This window comes from Plenodomus lingam (assembly GCF_022343315.1).
Source record: "Plenodomus lingam strain CAN1 chromosome Unknown contig_37, whole genome shotgun sequence".
Classification (NCBI taxonomy): domain Eukaryota; kingdom Fungi; phylum Ascomycota; class Dothideomycetes; order Pleosporales; family Leptosphaeriaceae; genus Plenodomus; species Plenodomus lingam.
In genome coordinates this window covers 1-18763 of record NW_027093950.1, presented here as the reverse complement: position 1 = coordinate 18763, position 18763 = coordinate 1, and the positions used below count along the sequence as shown (strand labels likewise).

General features: G+C 35.5%; 3 non-coding genes across 3 annotated transcripts; all 3 read left to right on the top strand.

Moving 5' to 3' along the window:
• The first annotated feature begins 159 nt into the window (after positions 1-159).
• Positions 160-7195, top strand: IAQ61_008614. The gene has a single exon (XR_010715549.1). It is a non-coding gene; the product is annotated as a 28S ribosomal RNA (ribosomal RNA).
• Positions 7196-7720: 525 nt separating this feature from the next.
• Positions 7721-9517, top strand: IAQ61_008613. Its single transcript, XR_010715548.1, has one exon. It is a non-coding gene; the product is annotated as an 18S ribosomal RNA (ribosomal RNA).
• A 6018-nt stretch (positions 9518-15535) lies between these two features.
• Positions 15536-17332, top strand: IAQ61_008612. The gene has a single exon (XR_010715547.1). It is a non-coding gene; the product is annotated as an 18S ribosomal RNA (ribosomal RNA).
• The last annotated feature ends 1431 nt before the right edge of the window (positions 17333-18763 follow it).

Below are 18763 nucleotides of genomic sequence, written 5' to 3'. Positions count from 1 at the left end.
TTTAAAGTACTGCTGCCTTAATTAGTAGTAGTAGTCTACTTTAATTCTGCCTATGTTTTTTGCGTACTATTTGTTTCCTTAGTAGGCTTACCTACTAATTAGATCCCCTAAAACCACTTGCAATTATAGTTAGTATTAGTAACACTGTAATAAATTACAACTTTTAACAACAGATCTCTTAGTTCTAGTATTAATAAAGAACGCAGCGAAATGCGATAAGTAGTGTGAATTACAGAATTTAGTAAATTATTGAATCTTTAAACGCATATTGCGCCCCTTAGTATTCTATAGGGCATGCCTGTTTAAGCGTTATTTGTACCCTTAAGCTCTACTTAGTGTTAGGTGTTTGTTCTACTTAGGACTTGCCTTAAAACAATTAGCAGCTAGTATATTAGCCTAGAGCGCAGCACATTTTGTGCCTCTTATTATAGTTGTTAGTATCTATTAAGACACTTTTTAAGCTCTTAACCTTAGATTAGGTAGGGATACCTGCTAAACTTAAGTATATTAATAAGCGGAGGAAAAGAAACTAATAGGGATTGCCCTAGTAACGGCGAGTAAAGCGGCAATAGCTTAAATTTGAAATCTAGCTCTTTTAGGGTCTAAGTTGTAATTTGCAGAGGGCGCTTTAGCGTTAGTAGTAGTCTAAGTTCCTTAGAATAGGACGTTATAGAGGGTAAGAATCCTGTACGTAGTTGCTGGCCTTCGCCGTGTAAAGCCCCTTTAACAAGTTAAGTTGTTTAGGAATGTAGCTCTAAATAGGAGGTAAATTTCTTCTAAAGCTAAATACTAGCTAGAGACTAATAGCGCATAAGTAGAGTAATTAAAAGATAAAAAGCACTTTAGAAAGAGAGTTAAATAGCACGTAAAATTGTTAAAAGGGAAGCGCTTGCAGCTAGACTTGCCTGTAGTTGCTTATCTAGGCTTTTGTCTAGTGCACTCTTCTATAGGTAGGCTAGTATTAGTTTAGGTAGTTAGATAAAGGTCTCTGTTATATACCTCCCTTTAGGGAGGCCTTATAGGGGAGACGACATGCAACTAGCCTAGACTAAGGTCTGCGCATCTGCTAGGATGCTAGCATAATAGCTATAAGTAGCCTATCTTAAAATATAGACTAAGGAGTCTAATATCTATGCAAGTGTTTAGGTGTTAAGCCTAGACGCGTAATAAAAGTAAACAGAGGTAGGAACCCTTTTAGGGTGCACTATTAACTAATCCTAATATCTTTAGAAGGATTTAAGTAAGAGTATAGCTATTAGGACCTAAAAGATAGTAAACTATGCTTAAATAGGGTGAAGCTAGAGGAAACTCTAGTAGAGGCTTGCAGCGGTTCTAACGTGCAAATTAATTGTTAAATTTAGGCATAGGGGCGAAAGACTAATTAAACTATCTAGTAGCTAGTTCCTACTAAAGTTTCCCTTAGGATAGTAGTAACGTATTTAGTTTTATAAGGTAAAGCGAATAATTAGAGGCCTAGGGGTTAAAACAACCTTTACCTATTCTTAAACTTTAAATATGTAAGAAGTCCTTGTTACTTAATTAAACGTGGACACTTAAATGTACTGTTACTAGTAGGCTATTTTTAGTAAGTAGAACTAGTAATGCAGGATAAACTAAACGTAGGGTTAAGGTGCTAGAATGCACGCTTATTAGACACTACAAAAGGTGTTAGTTTATCTAGACAGTAGGACAGTAGCTATAGAAGTTAGAATCTGCTAAGGAGTGTGTAATAACTTACCTGCTAAATAAACTAGCCCTAAAAATAGATAGCGCTTAAGCGTGTTACCTATACCCCGCTGCTAGGGCAAGATTTAAGCCCTAGCAAGTAGGCAGGCGTAGAGGCTTGTGACGAAGCCTTAGGGGTAACCCTAGGTAGAACGGCCTCTAGTGCAGATCTTAGTGGTAGTAGCAAATACTTAAATAAGAACTTTAAGGACTAAAGTAGGGAAAGGTTCTGTGTAAACAGCAGTTAGATATAGGTTAGTTAATCCTAAGAGATAGGGTAATTCTGTTTTAATGTTAGTGCTTGCGCTATGCCCTTAAAAGGGAAGCTAGTTAATATTCTAGCACCTAGATGTAGATTCTCTGCGGTAACGCAACTAAGAGTAGAGACCTTGGCGGGAGCCCTAAGAAGAGTTCTCTTTTCTTCTTAACAGTCTGTTACCCTAAAATTAGTTTGTCTAGAGCTAGGGTTTAATAGCTAGAAGAGTGCTGCACTTTTGTAGCATTTAGTGCGCTCCTAACAAGCCTTAAAAATCTACTTAAAGAAATAGTTTTTACGCTAGGTCGTACTTATAACTATAGTAGGTCTCTAAGGTAAAAAGCCTCTAGTTAATAGAACAATGTAGATAAGGGAAGTTAGCAAAATAGATCTGTAACTTTAGGAAAAGGATTAGCTCTAAGGGTTAGGTACGTTAGGCCTTAGGGAGAAGCCTCTAGCGTAGAAGGGCACTAACTGCAAGGTAGGCGCCTCTTAGCGCTGGGGTGCAGATACCCTTAGCAGGTTTTGGCTGTCTAGCGTACGTTTAACAACTAACTTAGAACTAGTATAGATAAGGGGAATCTAACTATCTAATTAAAATATAGTATTATAATAGCTAGAAAGTAGTGTTAATATAATATGATTTCTGCCTAGTGCTCTAAATATTAAAGCAAAGAGATTTAACTAAGCGCGGGTAAATAGCAGGAGTAACTATAACTCTCTTAAGGTAGCTAAATGCCTTGTTATCTAATTAGTGACGCGCATAAATAGATTAACAAGATTCCTACTATCCCTATCTACTATCTAGCGAAACTATAGCTAAGAGAACAGGCTTAGCTAAATTAGCGGGGAAAGAAGACCCTGTTAAGCTTAACTCTAGTTTAATATTATGAAAAGATATAGGGGGTGTAGAATAGGTAGGAGCTTTAGCGCTAGTAAAATACTACTACCCTTATCGTTTTTTTACTTATTTAATAAAGCAGAGCTAGGCCTTACTGCCTAACTTCTAGCGTTTAAGGTCCTTCGTGGGCTAATCTAGGTTAAAGATATTGTTAGGTAGGGAGTTTAGCTAGGGCAGCACATCTATTAAACTATAACGCAAGTGTCCTAAGGGGGACTTATAGAGAATAGAAATCTCTAGTAGAGTAAAAGGGTAAAAGTCCCCTTAATTTTAATTTTCAGTGTAAATACAAACTATGAAAGTGTGGCCTATTAATCCTTTAGTCCCTTGAAATTTAAGGCTAGAGGTGCTAGAAAAGTTACCACAGGGATAACTAGCTTGTGGCAGCTAAGCGTTTATAGCGATGTTGCTTTTTGATCCTTTAATATTAGCTCTTCCTATTATACCAAAGCAGAATTTAGTAAGCGTTAGATTGTTTACCTACTAATAGGGAACGTAAGCTAGGTTTAGACTGTTGTAAGATAGGTTAGTTTTACCCTACTAATAACCTTGCCCTAATAGTAATACCGCTTAGTACAAGAGGAACTGTGGTTTTAGATAATTGGTTTTTGCAGCTGTCTAACTAGGTATTGCCGCGAAGCTACCATCTACTAGATTATGGCTAAACACCTCTAAGTTAGAATCTATGCTAGAATAGGGTGATTTCCGCCTGCACTAGTTAGATATAAATAGGCCTTTGGCCTAGAACCTTACTAGATTGGCGTTAGCAGCCCTATTAAAGTTAGGGTTGTTAGCTAGTATATTGCAATTATACAGTGCGCAGGATTAAATCCTTTATAGATAACTTAGTTGTCTAGCTAGGTCGTGTAAGTAGTTAAGTAGCCTTGTTGTTACGAGCTACTAAGCGTAAGCCTGTTGCTAGCTTGGTTAAAATTGGGATATTATGCCCTCCTTATTTGTAAAACTGCTACCTAAATAGCTGCTATTAATAGAAGGAAGAGGGCTATAGCGAACAAGTTATATAGTAATTGCAAGATAGAGAGGGCTAGAGCTAGGAGCAATCCTCGCAAAATATACAAAAGAACAGGTTGTGTGTGTACATACCTTAGGCAGTTAATATATAGCATAGGAAGATTAAGAAAGGATTTAAGATAATCTATACAGATTTTTAGGCGGTGATCTATAACTTAAGAGCGTTCTATAACTTTTTATTTTTTAGGGGTACTGTTCTATAACTTTATAGCCTTCTATACTTGAAAATTCCTCTAGGCTATTCTATAACTATAGATTATTTAAACCTTTAGGGTATTCTATTAATATTTAAAAAAATCCTATAGGCTATTCTATAAGCTTAGGGCGTTCTATAACTTTAGGGCGTTCTATAACTTTTTATTTTTTAGGTGTAGTGTTCTATAACTTTAGGGCGTTCTATAACTTTTTCTTTTTTAGAGGTAGTGTTCTATAACTTTAGGGAGTTCTATAACTTTAGGGCGTTCTACAACTTTTTATTTTTTAGGGGTAGTGTTCTATAACTTTAGGGCGTTCTATAACTTTAGGGCGTTCTATAACTTTAGGGCGTTCTACAACTTTTTATTTTTTAGGGGTAGTGTTCTATAACTTTAGGGCGTTCTATAACTTTAGGGCGTTCTATAACTTTAGGGCGTTCTACAACTTTTTATTTTTTAGGGGTAGTGTTCTATAACTTTAGGGCGTTCTATAACTTTAGGGCGTTCTATAACTTTAGGGCGTTCTACAACTTTTTATTTTTTAGGGGTAGTGTTCTATAACTTTAGGGCGTTCTATAACTTTAGGGCGTTCTATAACCTTAGGGCGTTCTATAACTTTTTATTTTTAGGGGTAGTGTTCTATAACTTTAGGGCGTTCTATAACTTTAGGGCGTTCTATAACTTTAGGGCGTTCTACAACTTTTTATTTTTTAGGGGTAGTGTTCTATAACTTTAGGGCGTTCTATAACTTTAGGGCGTTCTATAACTTTAGGGCGTTCTACAACTTTTTATTTTTTAGGGGTAGTGTTCTATAACTTTAGGGCGTTCTATAACTTTAGGGCGTTCTATAACTTTAGGGCGTTCTATAACTTTTTATTTTTTAGGGGTAGTGTTCTATAACTTTAGGGCGTTCTATAACTTTAGGGCGTTCTATAACTTTAGGGCGTTCTACAACTTTTTATTTTTTAGGGGTAGTGTTCTATAACTTTAGGGCGTTCTATAACTTTAGGGCGTTCTATAACTTTAGGGCGTTCTACAACTTTTTATTTTTTAGGGGTAGTGTTCTATAACTTTAGGGCGTTCTATAACTTTAGGGCGTTCTATAACTTTAGGGCGTTCTACAACTTTTTATTTTTTAGGGGTAGTGTTCTATAACTTTAGGGCGTTCTATAACTTTAGGGCGTTCTATAACTTTAGGGCGTTCTACAACTTTTTATTTTTTAGGGGTAGTGTTCTATAACTTTAGGGCGTTCTATAACTTTAGGGCGTTCTATAACTTTAGGGCGTTCTACAACTTTTTATTTTTTAGGGGTAGTATTCTATAACTTTAGGGCGTTCTATAACTTTAGGGCGTTCTATAACTTTAGGGCGTTCTATAACTTTTTATTTTTAGGGGTAGTGTTCTATAACTTTAGGGCGTTCTATAACTTTAGGGCGTTCTATAACTTTAGGGCGTTCTATAACTTTTTATTTTTTAGGGGTAGTGTTCTATAACTTTAGGGCGTTCTATAACTTTAGGGCGTTCTATAACTTTAGGGCGTTCTATAACTTTTTATTTTTTAGGGGTAGTGTTCTATAACTTTAGGGCGTTCTATAACTTTAGGGCGTTCTATAACTTTAGGGCGTTCTACAACTTTTTATTTTTTAGGGGTAGTGTTCTATAACTTTAGGGCGTTCTATAACTTTAGGGCGTTCTATAACTTTAGGGCGTTCTATAACTTTAGGGCGTTCTATAACTTTAGGGCGTTCTATAACTTTAGGGCGTTCTATAACTTTAGGGCGTTCTATAACTTTTTATTTTTAGGGTTAGTATTCTATAATATTAGAGTGTTCTATAACTTTTTCTTTTAGAGGTAGTGTTCTATAATATTAGAGTGTTCTATAACTTTTTATTTTTTAGGGTTAGTATTCTATAATATTAGAGTGTTCTATAACTTTTCTTTTTTAGAGGTAGTGTTCTATAATATTAGAGTGTTCTATAACTTTTTCTTTTTTAGAGGTAGTGTTCTATAACTTTAGGGCGTTCTATAACTTTAGGGCGTTCTATAACTTTAGGGCGTTCTACAACTTTTTATTTTTTAGGTGTAGTGTTCTATAACTTTAGGGCGTTCTATAACTTTTTCTTTTTTAGAGGTAGTGTTCTATAACTTTAGGGAGTTCTATAACTTTAGGGCGTTCTACAACTTTTTATTTTTTAGGGGTAGTGTTCTATAACTTTAGGGCGTTCTATAACTTTAGGGCGTTCTATAACTTTAGGGCGTTCTATAACTTTTTATTTTTTAGGGTTAGTGTTCTATAACTTTAGCGCGTTCTATACCTTTTATTTATTCTATTACTTTAGTCCTTTCTATAACTTTAGACTATTCTATACTAGTAGCTATTATATCCTTTTTATAATACTTATTATATCATACTATTATCTATTATTCTTTACTATTAAGTATATCCTTATATTTTATAAAACCTTTTCTCTACTAGCTAGTCCTACTATACTTTCTTTTATAACCTACTAGTATTAAATAATACCTTTATATTCTTCTTTTATACTATCTCTATTTCTTGCCTTATCTATTAAGTAGATATAGATAGAGCTAATAGATCTATAGTTAATATAGATATAGTAGTTATAGTAGAGTATAGATATTAGAGTAGATATCCTTATCTATATATTTACCTACTACTAATAAAATTCCAAGTTACTCTTATCTAGTGAATACGGGTTTATGGTTTGTATAGGGCTGCGTATGTCTACACGGTTTTACATATAAAAAAGTGTACCTCTAAGCTATTTTCTGCCGCACTAACCCCGCGACGCAAAAATTAAACCAAAACCTGTTCCTATAATATATAAGGAGGGCAAATAGATTCTTAAATACTAAATACCTAACTAACTAACTAAGGTTAAATCTGCTGCGCGCAGTTCTTAGATTAGGCGGTTAAACTAGCGTTGTTAGGCACTAAGGGGGCAATTTTTACTTGTGTCCGCGTCTATACTCCCTATAACTCCCTGTTATTAGCGCTCTACGCCTGTTTTAGCGGTAGTTAGACTAAATTTAAAAGTTTTAGTTTTATAATAGCTAGCCTTGTTTCCTAGATTTCTACCTAGTTTAGATTTGCTCTAATTAGTAGGTAATTAGGGGCTTAGAGATTGCTCTTCTACTTAACTAGGCAGGCCTAGGCCTATATGCTAAAGCAACCCTACTATTGCGCCTAGTTTTGTGGTTAGCACCTAAAGTCCTACTGTTAAAGTTTTAGCAGTAGGCAAAATTTAGGGTCTGTAGATGGCTAGCACTGCTAAACTATTTAATAGATCTTAGGGGACAGCCCTGCCTAGCATCTGCTCCTAGTAAGCGTAGTAAAGCGTAGGTTTTCTCTACTTAAGGCATGTATGTGGCGAGTTTAAACACGTAGAAACGCCTGTTAGGCTTTGTTGTAGACTATTCCTTAAGAAACTTAGTAGGGGCAATTAAATTAGTTACTAGTTGTAACTAGTGCCTTATGTGCTGTTATGCTAGTAGCTAGAATTGCTTCTGCGATTTCTTATCACGTACTTTCTGCCTCCTTTTAGGGGTAGTGCTTGTGCGCTTTGGCGTATTAGGCATTAGGATTGTTACCTAGTTAATTCTGCTAGTAGTTATATGCTTATCTTAAAGATTAAGCTATGCATATCTAAGTATAAGCAATTATACCGTAAAACTGCGAATAGCTTATTAAATTAGTTATCGTTTATTTAATAGTACCTTACTACTTAGATAACTATAGTAATTCTAGAGCTAATATATGCTAAAAACCCTAACTTTAGAAGGGGTGTATTTATTAGATAAAAAACCAACGCCCTTTAGGGCTTCTTAGTAATTTATAATAACTTTACAGATTGCATGGCCTTGCGCTAGCGACAGTTTATTTAAATTTCTGCCCTATTAACTTTTAATAGTAAGGTATTAGCTTACTATGGTTTTAACGGGTAACGGGGAATTAAGGTTTAATTCTAGAGAGGGAGCCTAAGAAATAGCTACTATATCTAAGGAAGGCAGCAGGCGCGCAAATTACCTAATCCTAATATAGGGAGGTAGTGACAATAAATACTAATATAGGGCTCTTTTAGGTCTTGTAATTAGAATAAGTATAATTTAAACCTCTTAACGAGGAACAATTAGAGGGCAAGTCTAGTGCTAGTAGCTGCGGTAATTCTAGCTCTAATAGCGTATATTAAAGTTATTACAGTTAAAAAGCTTGTAGTTAAAACTTAGGTCTAGCTAGTAGGTCCGCCTTACCGCGTGTACTTGTCTAGCTAGGCCTTCCTTCTAGAGAACCTTATACCCTTTACTAGGCGTGTTAGGGACTAGGACTTTTACTTTAAAAAAATTAGAGTGTTTAAAGCAGGCCTTTGCTTAAATATATTAGTATAGAATAATAGAATAGGACGTGTGGTTCTATTTTGTTAGTTTCTAGGACTGCTGTAATAATTAATAGGGACAGTTAGGGGCATTAGTATTTAATTGTTAGAGGTGAAATTCTTGGATTTATTAAAGACTAACTACTACAAAAGCATTTGCTAAGGATGTTTTTATTAATTAGTAAATAAAAGTTAGGGGATTAAAGATAATTAGATACTGTTGTAGTCTTAACTGTAAACTATGCTAACTAGGGATTAGGCGATGTTCTTTTTCTAACTTGCTTAGCACCTTACAAGAAATTAAAGTTTTTAGGTTCTAGGGGGAGTATGGTCGCAAGGCTAAAACTTAAAGAAATTAATAGAAGGGCACTACTAGGCGTGGAGCCTACGGCTTAATTTAACTTAACACAGGGAAACTTACTAGGTCTAGATAAAATAAGGATTAATAGATTAAGAGCTCTTTCTTAATTTTTTAGGTGGTGGTGCATGGCCGTTCTTAGTTAGTAGAGTAATTTGTCTACTTAATTGCGATAACAAACAAGACCTTAACCTGCTAAATAGCTAGGCTAGCTTTAGCTAGTCGCTAGCTTCTTAGAGGGACTATTAGCTTAAGCTAATAGAAGTTTAAGGCAATAACAGGTCTGTAATGCCCTTAGATGTTCTAGGCCGCACGCGCGCTACACTAACAGAGCTAACAAGTTCTTTACCTTAACTAAAAGGTCTAGGTAATCTTGTTAAACTCTGTTGTGCTAGGGATAGAGTATTATAATTATTGCTCTTTAATAAGGAATGCCTAGTAAGCGCGTGTTATTAGCATGCGTTAATTACGTCCCTGCCCTTTGTATACACTGCCCGTCGCTACTACTAATTAAATAGCTTAGTAAGGCCTTTGGACTAGCTTAGGGAGGTTAGCAACAACTACCCTAAGCTAGAAAGTTTGTTAAACTTAGTTATTTAGAGGAAGTAAAAGTTGTAACAAGGTTTCTATAGGTAAACCTGCAGAAGGATTATTACCTATTTTTAAAGCACTGCCGCCTTAATTAGTAGTAGTAGTCTACTTTAATTCTGCCTATGTTTTTTGCGTACTATTTATTTCCTTAGTAAGCTTGCCTACTAATTAGATCCCCTAAAACCACTTATAATTATAGTTAGCGTTAGTAACACTGTAATAAATTACAACTTTTAACAATAGATCTCTTAGTTCTAGTATTAATAAAGAACGCAGCGAAATGCGATAAGTAGTGTAAATTGTAGAATTTAGTAAATTATTAAATCTTTAAACGCACATTGCGCCCCTTAGTATTCTATAGGGTATGCCTATTTAAGCGTTATTTGTACCCTTAAGCTCTGCTTAGTGTTAGGTGTTTATTCTACTTAGGACTTGCCTTAAAATAATTGGCAGCTAGCACATTAGCCTAGAGCGCAGCACATTTTGCGCCTCTTGTTATAGTTATTAGTATCTATTAAGACACTTTTTAAGCTCTTAACCTTAGATTAGGTAGGGATACCCGCTGAACTTAAGCATATTAATAAGTAGAGGAAAAGAAACTAATAGGGATTGCCCTAGTAATGGCGAGTAAAGTGGCAATAGCTTAAATTTAAAATCTAGCTCTTTTAGGGTCCAAGTTGTAATTTGCAGAGGGCGCTTTAGCGTTAGCAGCGGTCTAAGTTCCTTAGAACAGGACGTTACAGAGGGTAAGAATCCTATACGTGGTTGCTAGCCTTTGCTGTGTAAAGCCCCTTTAACAAGTCAAGTTGTTTAGGAATACAGCTCTAAATAGGAGGTAAATTTCTTCTAAAGCTAAATACTAGCTAGAGACTAATAGCGTATAAGTAGAATAATTAAAAGATAAAAAGCACTTTAGAAAGAGAGTTAAATAGCACGTAAAATTGTTAAAAGGGAAGCGCTTGCAGCTAGACTTGCCTATAGTTGCTTATCTAGGCTTTTGTCTAGTGCACTCTTCTATAGGTAGGCTAGCATTAGTTTAGGTAGTTAGATAAAGGTCTCTGTTACGTACCTCCCTTTAGGGAGGCCTTATAGGGGAGACAACATGCAACTAGCCTAGACTAAGGTCTACGCATCTGCTAGGATGCTAGCGTAATAGCTATAAGCGGCCTATCTTGAAATATAGACTAAGGAGTCTAATATCTATGCAAGTGTTTAGGTGTTAAGCCTAGACACGTAATAAAAGTAAATAGAGGTAGGAACCCTTTTAGGGTGCACTATTAACTAATCCTAATGTCTTTAGAAGGATTTAAGTAAGAGCATAGCTATTAGGACCTAAAAGATAGTAAACTATACTTAAATAGGGTAAAGCTAGAGGAAACTCTAGTAGAGGCTCGCAGCAGTTCTGACGTGCAAATTAATCGTTAAATTTAGGCATAGGGGCGAAAGACTAATTAAACTATCTAGTAGCTAGTTCCTACTAAAGTTTCCCTTAGGATAGTAGTAACGTATTTAGTTTTATAAGGTAAAGCGAATAATTAGAGGCCTAGGGGTTAAAATAACCTTTACCTATTCTTAAACTTTAAATATGTAAGAAGTCCTTATTACTTAATTAAACGTAGACACTTAAATGTACTATTACTAGTGGGCTATTTTTAGTAAGTAGAACTAGCAATACAGGATAAACTAAACGTAGGGTTAAGGTGCTAGAATACACGCTTATTAGACACTACAAAAGGTGTTAGTTTATCTAGATAGTAGGACAGTAGCTATAGAAGTTAGAATCTACTAAGGAGTGTGTAATAACTTACCTGCTAAATAAACTAGCCCTAAAAATAGATAGCGCTTAAGCGTGTTACCTATACCCTGCCGCTAGGGCAAGATTTAAGCCCTAGCGAGTAGGCAGGCGTAGAGGCTTGTAACAAAGCCTTAGGGGTAACCCTAGGTAGAACGGCCTCTAGTGCAGATCTTAGTAGTAGTAGCAAATACTTAAATAAGAACTTTAAGGACTAAAGTAGGGAAAGGTTCTGTGTAAATAGCAGTTAGATATAGGTTAGTTAATCCTAAGAGATAGGGTAATTCTATTTTAATATTAGTGCTTACGCCGCGCCCTTAAAAGGGAAGCTAGTTAATATTCTAGCACCTAGATATAGATTCTCTACGGCAACGCAACTAAGAGCGGAGACCTTAGCGGGAGCCCTAAGAAGAGTTCTCTTTTCTTCTTAACGGTCTGTTACCCTAAAATTAGTTTGTCTAGAGCTAGGGTTTAATAGCTAGAAGAGCGCTGCACTTTTGCAGTATTTAGTGCGCTCCTAACAAGCCTTAAAAATCTGCTTAAAGAAATAGTTTTTACGCTAGGTTGTACTTATAACTGTAGCAGGTCTCTAAGGTAAAAAGCCTCTAGTTAATAAAATAATGTAGATAAGGGAAGTTAGTAAAATAGATCTGTAACTTTAGGAAAAGAATTAGCTCTAAGGGTTAGGTACGTTAGGCCTTAGGGAGAAGCCTCTAGCGCAGAAGGGCACTAACCGCAAGGTAGGCGCCTCTTAGCGCTAGGGTGCAGACACCCTTAGCAGGTTTTGGCCGTCCAGCGTACGTTTAATAACTAACTTAGAACTAGTATAGATAAGGGGAATCTAACTATCTAATTAAAACATAGTATTGCAATAGCTAGAAAGTAGTGTTAATATAATGTAATTTCTGCCTAGTGCTCTAAATATTAAAGCGAAGAGATTTAACCAAGCGCGGGTAAACAGCGGGAGTAACTATAACTCTCTTAAGGTAGCTAAATGCCTTGTTATCTAATTAGTGACGCGCATAAATAGATTAACGAGATTCCTACTATCCCTATCTACTATCTAGCGAAACTATAGCTAAGGGAATAGGCTTGGCTAAATCAGCGGGGAAAGAAGACCCTATTAAGCTTGACTCTAGTTTAACATTATAAAAAGACATAGGGGGTATAGAATAGGTAGGAGCTTTGGCGCTAGTGAAATACTACTACCCTTATTGTTTTTTTACTTATTTGATAAAGCAGAGCTAGGCCTTACTGCCTAACTTCTAGCGTTTAAGGTCCTTTATAGGCTAATCTAGGTTAAAGACATTGTTAGGTAGGGAGTTTAGCTAGGGTGGTATATCTATTAAACCATAACGTAGGTGTCCTAAGGGGGACTTATAGAGAATAGAAATCTCTAGTAGAGTAAAAGGGTAAAAGTCCCCTTAATTTTGATTTTTAGTGTGAATACAAACTATAAAAGTGTAGCCTATTAATCCTTTAGTCCCTTGAAATTTAAGGCTAGAGGTGCTAGAAAAGTTACTATAGGGATAACTAGCTTGTAGCAGCCAAGCGTTTATAGTGACGTTGCTTTTTAATCCTTTAATATTAGCTCTTCCTATTATACCAAAGCAGAATTTAGTAAGCGTTAGATTATTTACCTACTAATAGGGAACGTGAGCTAGGTTTAGACTGTTGTAAGATAGGTTAGTTTTACCCTACTAATAACCTTACCCTAATAGTAATACCGCTTAGTACGAGAGGAACTGCAGTTTTAGATAATTGGTTTTTGCGGCTATCTAACTAGGTATTGCTATAAAGCTACTATCTACTAGATTATAGCTAAACGCCTCTAAGTTAGAATCCATGCTAGAATAGGGTAATTTCCGCCTACACTAGTTAGATACAAATAGGCCTTTGGCCTAGAACCTTACTAGATCGGCGTTAGCAGCCCTATTAAAGTTAGGGTTATTAGCTAGTGTATTGCAATTGTATAGTGCGCAGGATTAAATCCTTTACAGACAACTTAGTTGTCTAGCTAGGTTGTGTAAGTAGTTAAGTAGCCTTGTTGTTACGAGCTACTAAGCGTAAGCCTGTTGCTAGCTTGGTTAAAATTAGGATATTATGCCCTCCTTATTTGTAAAACTGCTGCCTAAACAGCTGCTATTAATAGAAGGAAGAGGGCCATAGCGAACAAGTTATATAGTAATTGCAAGATAGAGAGGGCTAAAGCTAGGAGCAATTCTCGCAAAATATACAAAAGAACAGGTTATGTGTGTACGTACCTTAGGCAGTTAATATATAGCATAGGAAGATTAAGAAAGGATTTAAGATAATCTATATAGATTTTTAGGCGGTGATCTATAACTTAAGAGCGTTCTATAACTTTTTATTTTTTAGGGGTACTATTCTATAACTTTATAGCCTTCTATACTTAAAAATTCCTCTAGGCTATTCTATAACTATAGATTATTTAAACCTTTAGGGTATTCTATTAATATTTAAAAAAATCCTATAGGCTATTCTATAAGCTTAGGGCGTTCTATAACTTTAGGGCGTTCTATAACTTTTTATTTTTTAGGTGTAGTGTTCTATAACTTTAGGGCGTTATATAACTTTTTCTTTTTTAGAGGTAGTATTCTATAACTTTAGGGCGTTCTATAACTTTAGGGCGTTCTACAACTTTTTATTTTTTAGGTGTAGTGTTCTATAACTTTAGGGCGTTCTATAACTTTTTCTTTTTTAGAGGTAGTGTTCTATAACTTTAGGGAGTTCTATAACTTTAGGGGTTCTATAACTTTAGGGCGTTCTACAACTTTTTATTTTTTAGGGGTAGTGTTCTATAACTTTAGGGCGTTCTATAACTTTAGGGCGTTCTATAACTTTTTATTTTTTAGGGGTAGTGTTCTATAACTTTAGGGCGTTCTATAACTTTAGGGCGTTCTATAACTTTAGGGCGTTCTACAACTTTTTATTTTTTAGGGGTAGTGTTCTATAACTTTAGGGCGTTCTATAACTTTAGGGCGTTCTATAACTTTAGGGCGTTCTATAACTTTAGACTATTCTATACTAGTAGCTATTATATCCTTTTTATAATACTTATTATATTATACTATTATCTATTATTCTTTACTGTTAAGTATATCCTTATATTTTATAAAACCTTTTCTCTACTAGCTAGTCCTACTATACTTTCTTTTATAACCTACTAGTATTAAATAATACCTTTATATTCTTCTTTTATACTATCTCTATTTCTTGCCTTATCTATTAAGTAGATATAGATAGAGCTAATAGATCTATAGTTAATATAGATATAGTAGTTATAGTAGAGTATAGATATTAGAGTAGATATCCTTATCTATATATTTACCTACTACTAATAAAATTCTAAGTTACTCTTATCTAGCGAATACGGGTTTATAGTTTGTATAGGGCTGCGTATGTCTACATGGTTTTATATATAAAAAAGTGTACCTCTAAGCTATTTTCTGCTGCACTAACCCCGCGACGCGAAAATTAAACCAAAACCTATTCCTATAATATATAAGGAGGGTAAATAGATTCTTAAATACTAAATACCTAACTAACTAACTAAGGTTAAATCTGCTGCGCGCAGTTCTTGGATTAGGCGGTTAAACTAGCGTTGTTAGGCACTAAGGGGGCAATTTTTGCTTGTGTCCGCGTCTATACTCCCTATAACTCCCTGTTGTTAGCGCTCTGCGCCTGTTTTAGCGGCAGTTAGACTAAATTTAAAAGTTTTGGTTTTATAATAGCTAGCCTTGTTTCCTAGATTTCTGCCTAGTTTAGATTTGCTCTAATTAGTAGGTAATTAGGGGCTTAGAGATTGCTCTTCTACTTAACTAGGCAGGCCTAGGCCTATATGCTAAAGCAACCCTGCTATTACGCCTAGTTTTGTGGTTAGCACCTAAAGTCCTACTGTTAAAGTTTTAGTAGTAGGCAAAATTTAGGGTCTATAGATGGCTGGCACTGCTAAACTATTTAACAGATCTTAGGGGACAGCCCTGCCTAGCATCCGCTCCTAGTAAGCGTGGCAAAGCGTAGGTTTTCTCTACTTAAGGCATGTATGTGGCGAGTTTAAACACGCGGAAATGCCTATTAGGCTTTGTTGTAGACTATTCCTTAAGAAACTTAGTAGGGGTAATTAAATTAGTTGCTAGTTATAACTAGTGCCTTGTGTGCTGTTATGCTAGTAGCTAGAATTGCTTCTGCGATTTCTTATCACGTACTTTCTGCCTCCTTTTAGGGGTAGTGCTTGTGCGCTTTGGCGTATTAGGCATTAGGATTGTTACCTAGTTAATTCTGCTAGTAGTTATATGCTTGTCTTAAAGATTAAGCTATGCATGTCTAAGTATAAGTAATTATACTGTGAAACTGCGAATAGCTTATTAAATTAGTTATTGTTTATTTGATAGTACCTTACTACTTAGATAACTATGGTAATTCTAGAGCTAATACATGCTAAAAACCCTAACTTTAGAAGGGGTGTATTTATTAGATAAAAAACTAACGCCCTTTGGGGCTTCTTAGTGATTTATAATAACTTTACGGATTGTATAGCCTTGCGCTAGCAATAGTTTATTTAAATTTCTGCCCTATTAACTTTTGATGGTAAGGTATTAGCTTACTATAGTTTTAACGGGTAACAGGGAATTAGGGTTTAATTCTAGAGAGGGAGCCTAAGAAACGGCTACTATATCTAAGGAAGGCAGCAGGTGCGTAAATTACCTAATCCTAATATAGGGAGGTAGTGATAATAAATACTAATATAGGGCTCTTTTAGGTCTTGTAATTAGAATAAGTACAATTTAAACCTCTTAATAAGGAACAATTAGAGGGTAAGTCTGGTGCTAGCAGCTGCGGTAATTCTAGCTCTAATAGCGTATATTAAAGTTATTGTAGTTAAAAAGCTCGTAGTTAAAACTTAGGTCTAGCTAGCAGGTCTGCCTTACCGCGTGTACTTGTCTAGCTAGGCCTTCCTTCTAGAGAACCTTATACCCTTTACTAGGCGTGTTAGGGACTAGGACTTTTACTTTAAAAAAATTAGAGTATTTAAAGTAGGCCTTTGCTCAAATACGTTAGCATAGAATAATAGAATAGGACGTGCGGTCCTATTTTATTAGTTTCTAGGACTGCTGTAATAATTAATAGGGACAGTTAGGGGCATTAGTATTTAATTATTAGAGGTAAAATTCTTAGATTTATTAAAGACTAACTACTGCGAAAGCATTTGCTAAGGATGTTTTTATTAATTAGTAAATGAAAGTTAGGGGATTAAAGATAATTAGATACTGTTGTAGTCTTAACTGTAAACTATGCTAACTAGGGATTAGGCAATGTTCTTTTTCTAACTCGCTCAGCACCTTATAAGAAATTAAAGTTTTTAGGTTCTAGGGGGAGTATGGTCGCAAGGCTAAAACTTAAAGAAATTGATAGAAGGGCACTACTAGGCGTAGAGCCTGCGGCTTAATTTAACTTAATATAGGGAAACTTACTAGGTCTAGATAAAATAAGGATTAACAGATTAAGAGCTCTTTCTTAATTTTTTAGGTAGTGGTGCATAGCTGTTCTTAGTTAGTAGAGTAATTTGTCTACTTAATTGCGATAACAAATAAGACCTTAACCTACTAAATAGCTAGGCTAGCTTTAGCTAGTTGCTAGCTTCTTAGAGGGACTATTAGCTTAAGCTAATAGAAGTTTAAGGCAATAACAGGTCTGTAATGCCCTTAGATGTTCTAGGCCGCACGCGCGCTATACTAACAGAGCTAACAAGTTCTTTACCTTAACTAAAAGGTCTAGGTAATCTTGTTAAACTCTATTATGCTAGGGATAGAGTATTGCAATTATTGCTCTTTAACGAGGAATGCCTAGTAAGCGCGTGTTATTAGCATGCGTTGATTACGTCCCTGCCCTTTATACACACTACCTATTGCTACTACTAATTAAATGGCTTAGTAAGGCCTTTGGACTAGCTTAGGGAGGTTAGTAATAACTACCCTAAGCTAGAAAGTTTGTTAAACTTGGTTATTTAGAGGAAGTAAAAGTTATAACAAGGTTTCTGTAGGTGAACCTGTAGAAGGATTATTACCTATTTTTAAAGCACTGCTGCCTTAATTAGTAGTAGTAGTCTACTTTAATTCTGCCTATATTTTTTGCGTACTATTTGTTTCCTTAGTAGGCTTGCCTACTAATTAGATCCCCTAAAACTACTTGCAATTGTAGTTAGCGTTAGTAATACTGTAATAAATTACAACTTTTAATAATAGATCTCTTGGTTCTAGTATTAATAAAGAACGCAGCAAAATGCGATAAGTAGTGTAAATTACAGAATTTAGTAAATTATTAAATCTTTAAACGCATATTGCGCCCCTTAGTATTCTATAGGGCATGCCTATTTAAGCGTTATTTGTACCCTTAAGCTCTACTTAGTGTTTGGTGTTTATTCTACTTAGGACTTGCCTTAAAACAATTAGTAGCTAGTATATTAGCCTAGAGCGCAGCACATTTTGCGCCTCTTGTTATAGTTGTTAGTATCTATTAAGATACTTTTTAAGCTCTTAACCTTAGATTAGGTAGGGATACCCGCTAAACTTAAGCATATTAATAAGTAGAGGAAAAGAAACTAATAGGGATTGCCCTAGTAACGGCGAGTGAAGCGGCAACAGCTTAAATTTAAAATCTGGCTCTTTTAGGGTCTAAGTTGTAATTTGCAGAGGGCGCTTTAGCGTTAGTAGCAGTCTAAGTTCCTTAGAATAGGACATTATAGAGGGTAAGAATCCTATACGTAGTTGCTAGCCTTCGCCGTGTAAAGCCCCTTTGATAAGTTAAGTTATTTAGGAATATAGCTCTAAATAGGAGGTAAATTTCTTCTAAAGCTAAATACTAGCTAGAGACTAATAGCGCACAAGTAGAGTAATTAAAAGATAAAAAGCACTTTAGAAAGAGAGTTAAATAGCACGTGAAATTGTTAAAAGGGAAGCGCTTGTAGCTAGACTTGCCTATAGTTGCTTATCTAGGCTTTTGTCTAGTGCACTCTTCTATAGGCAGGCTAGTATTAGTTTAGGTAGTTAGATAAAGGTCTCTATTACGTACCTCCCTTTAGGGAGGCCTTATAGGGGAGACAACATGTAACTAGCCTAGACTAAGGTCTGCGTATCTGCTAGGATGCTAGCGTAATAGCTGTAAGCGGCCTATCTTAAAACATAGACTAAGGAGTCTAATATCTATGCAAGTGTTTAGGTGTTAAGCCTAGACGCGTAATAAAAGTAAACAGAGGTAGGAACCCTTTTAGGGTGCACTATTAACCAATCCTAATATCTTTAGAAGGATTTAAGTAAGAGTATAGCTATTAGGACCTAAAAGATAGTAAACTATGCTTAAATAGGGTAAAGCTAGAGGAAACTCTAGTAGAGGCTTGCAGCGGTTCTAATGTGCAAATTAATTGTTAAATTTGGGTATAGGGGCGAAAGACTAATTAAACTATCTAGTAGCTAGTTCCTACTAAAGTTTCCCTTAGGA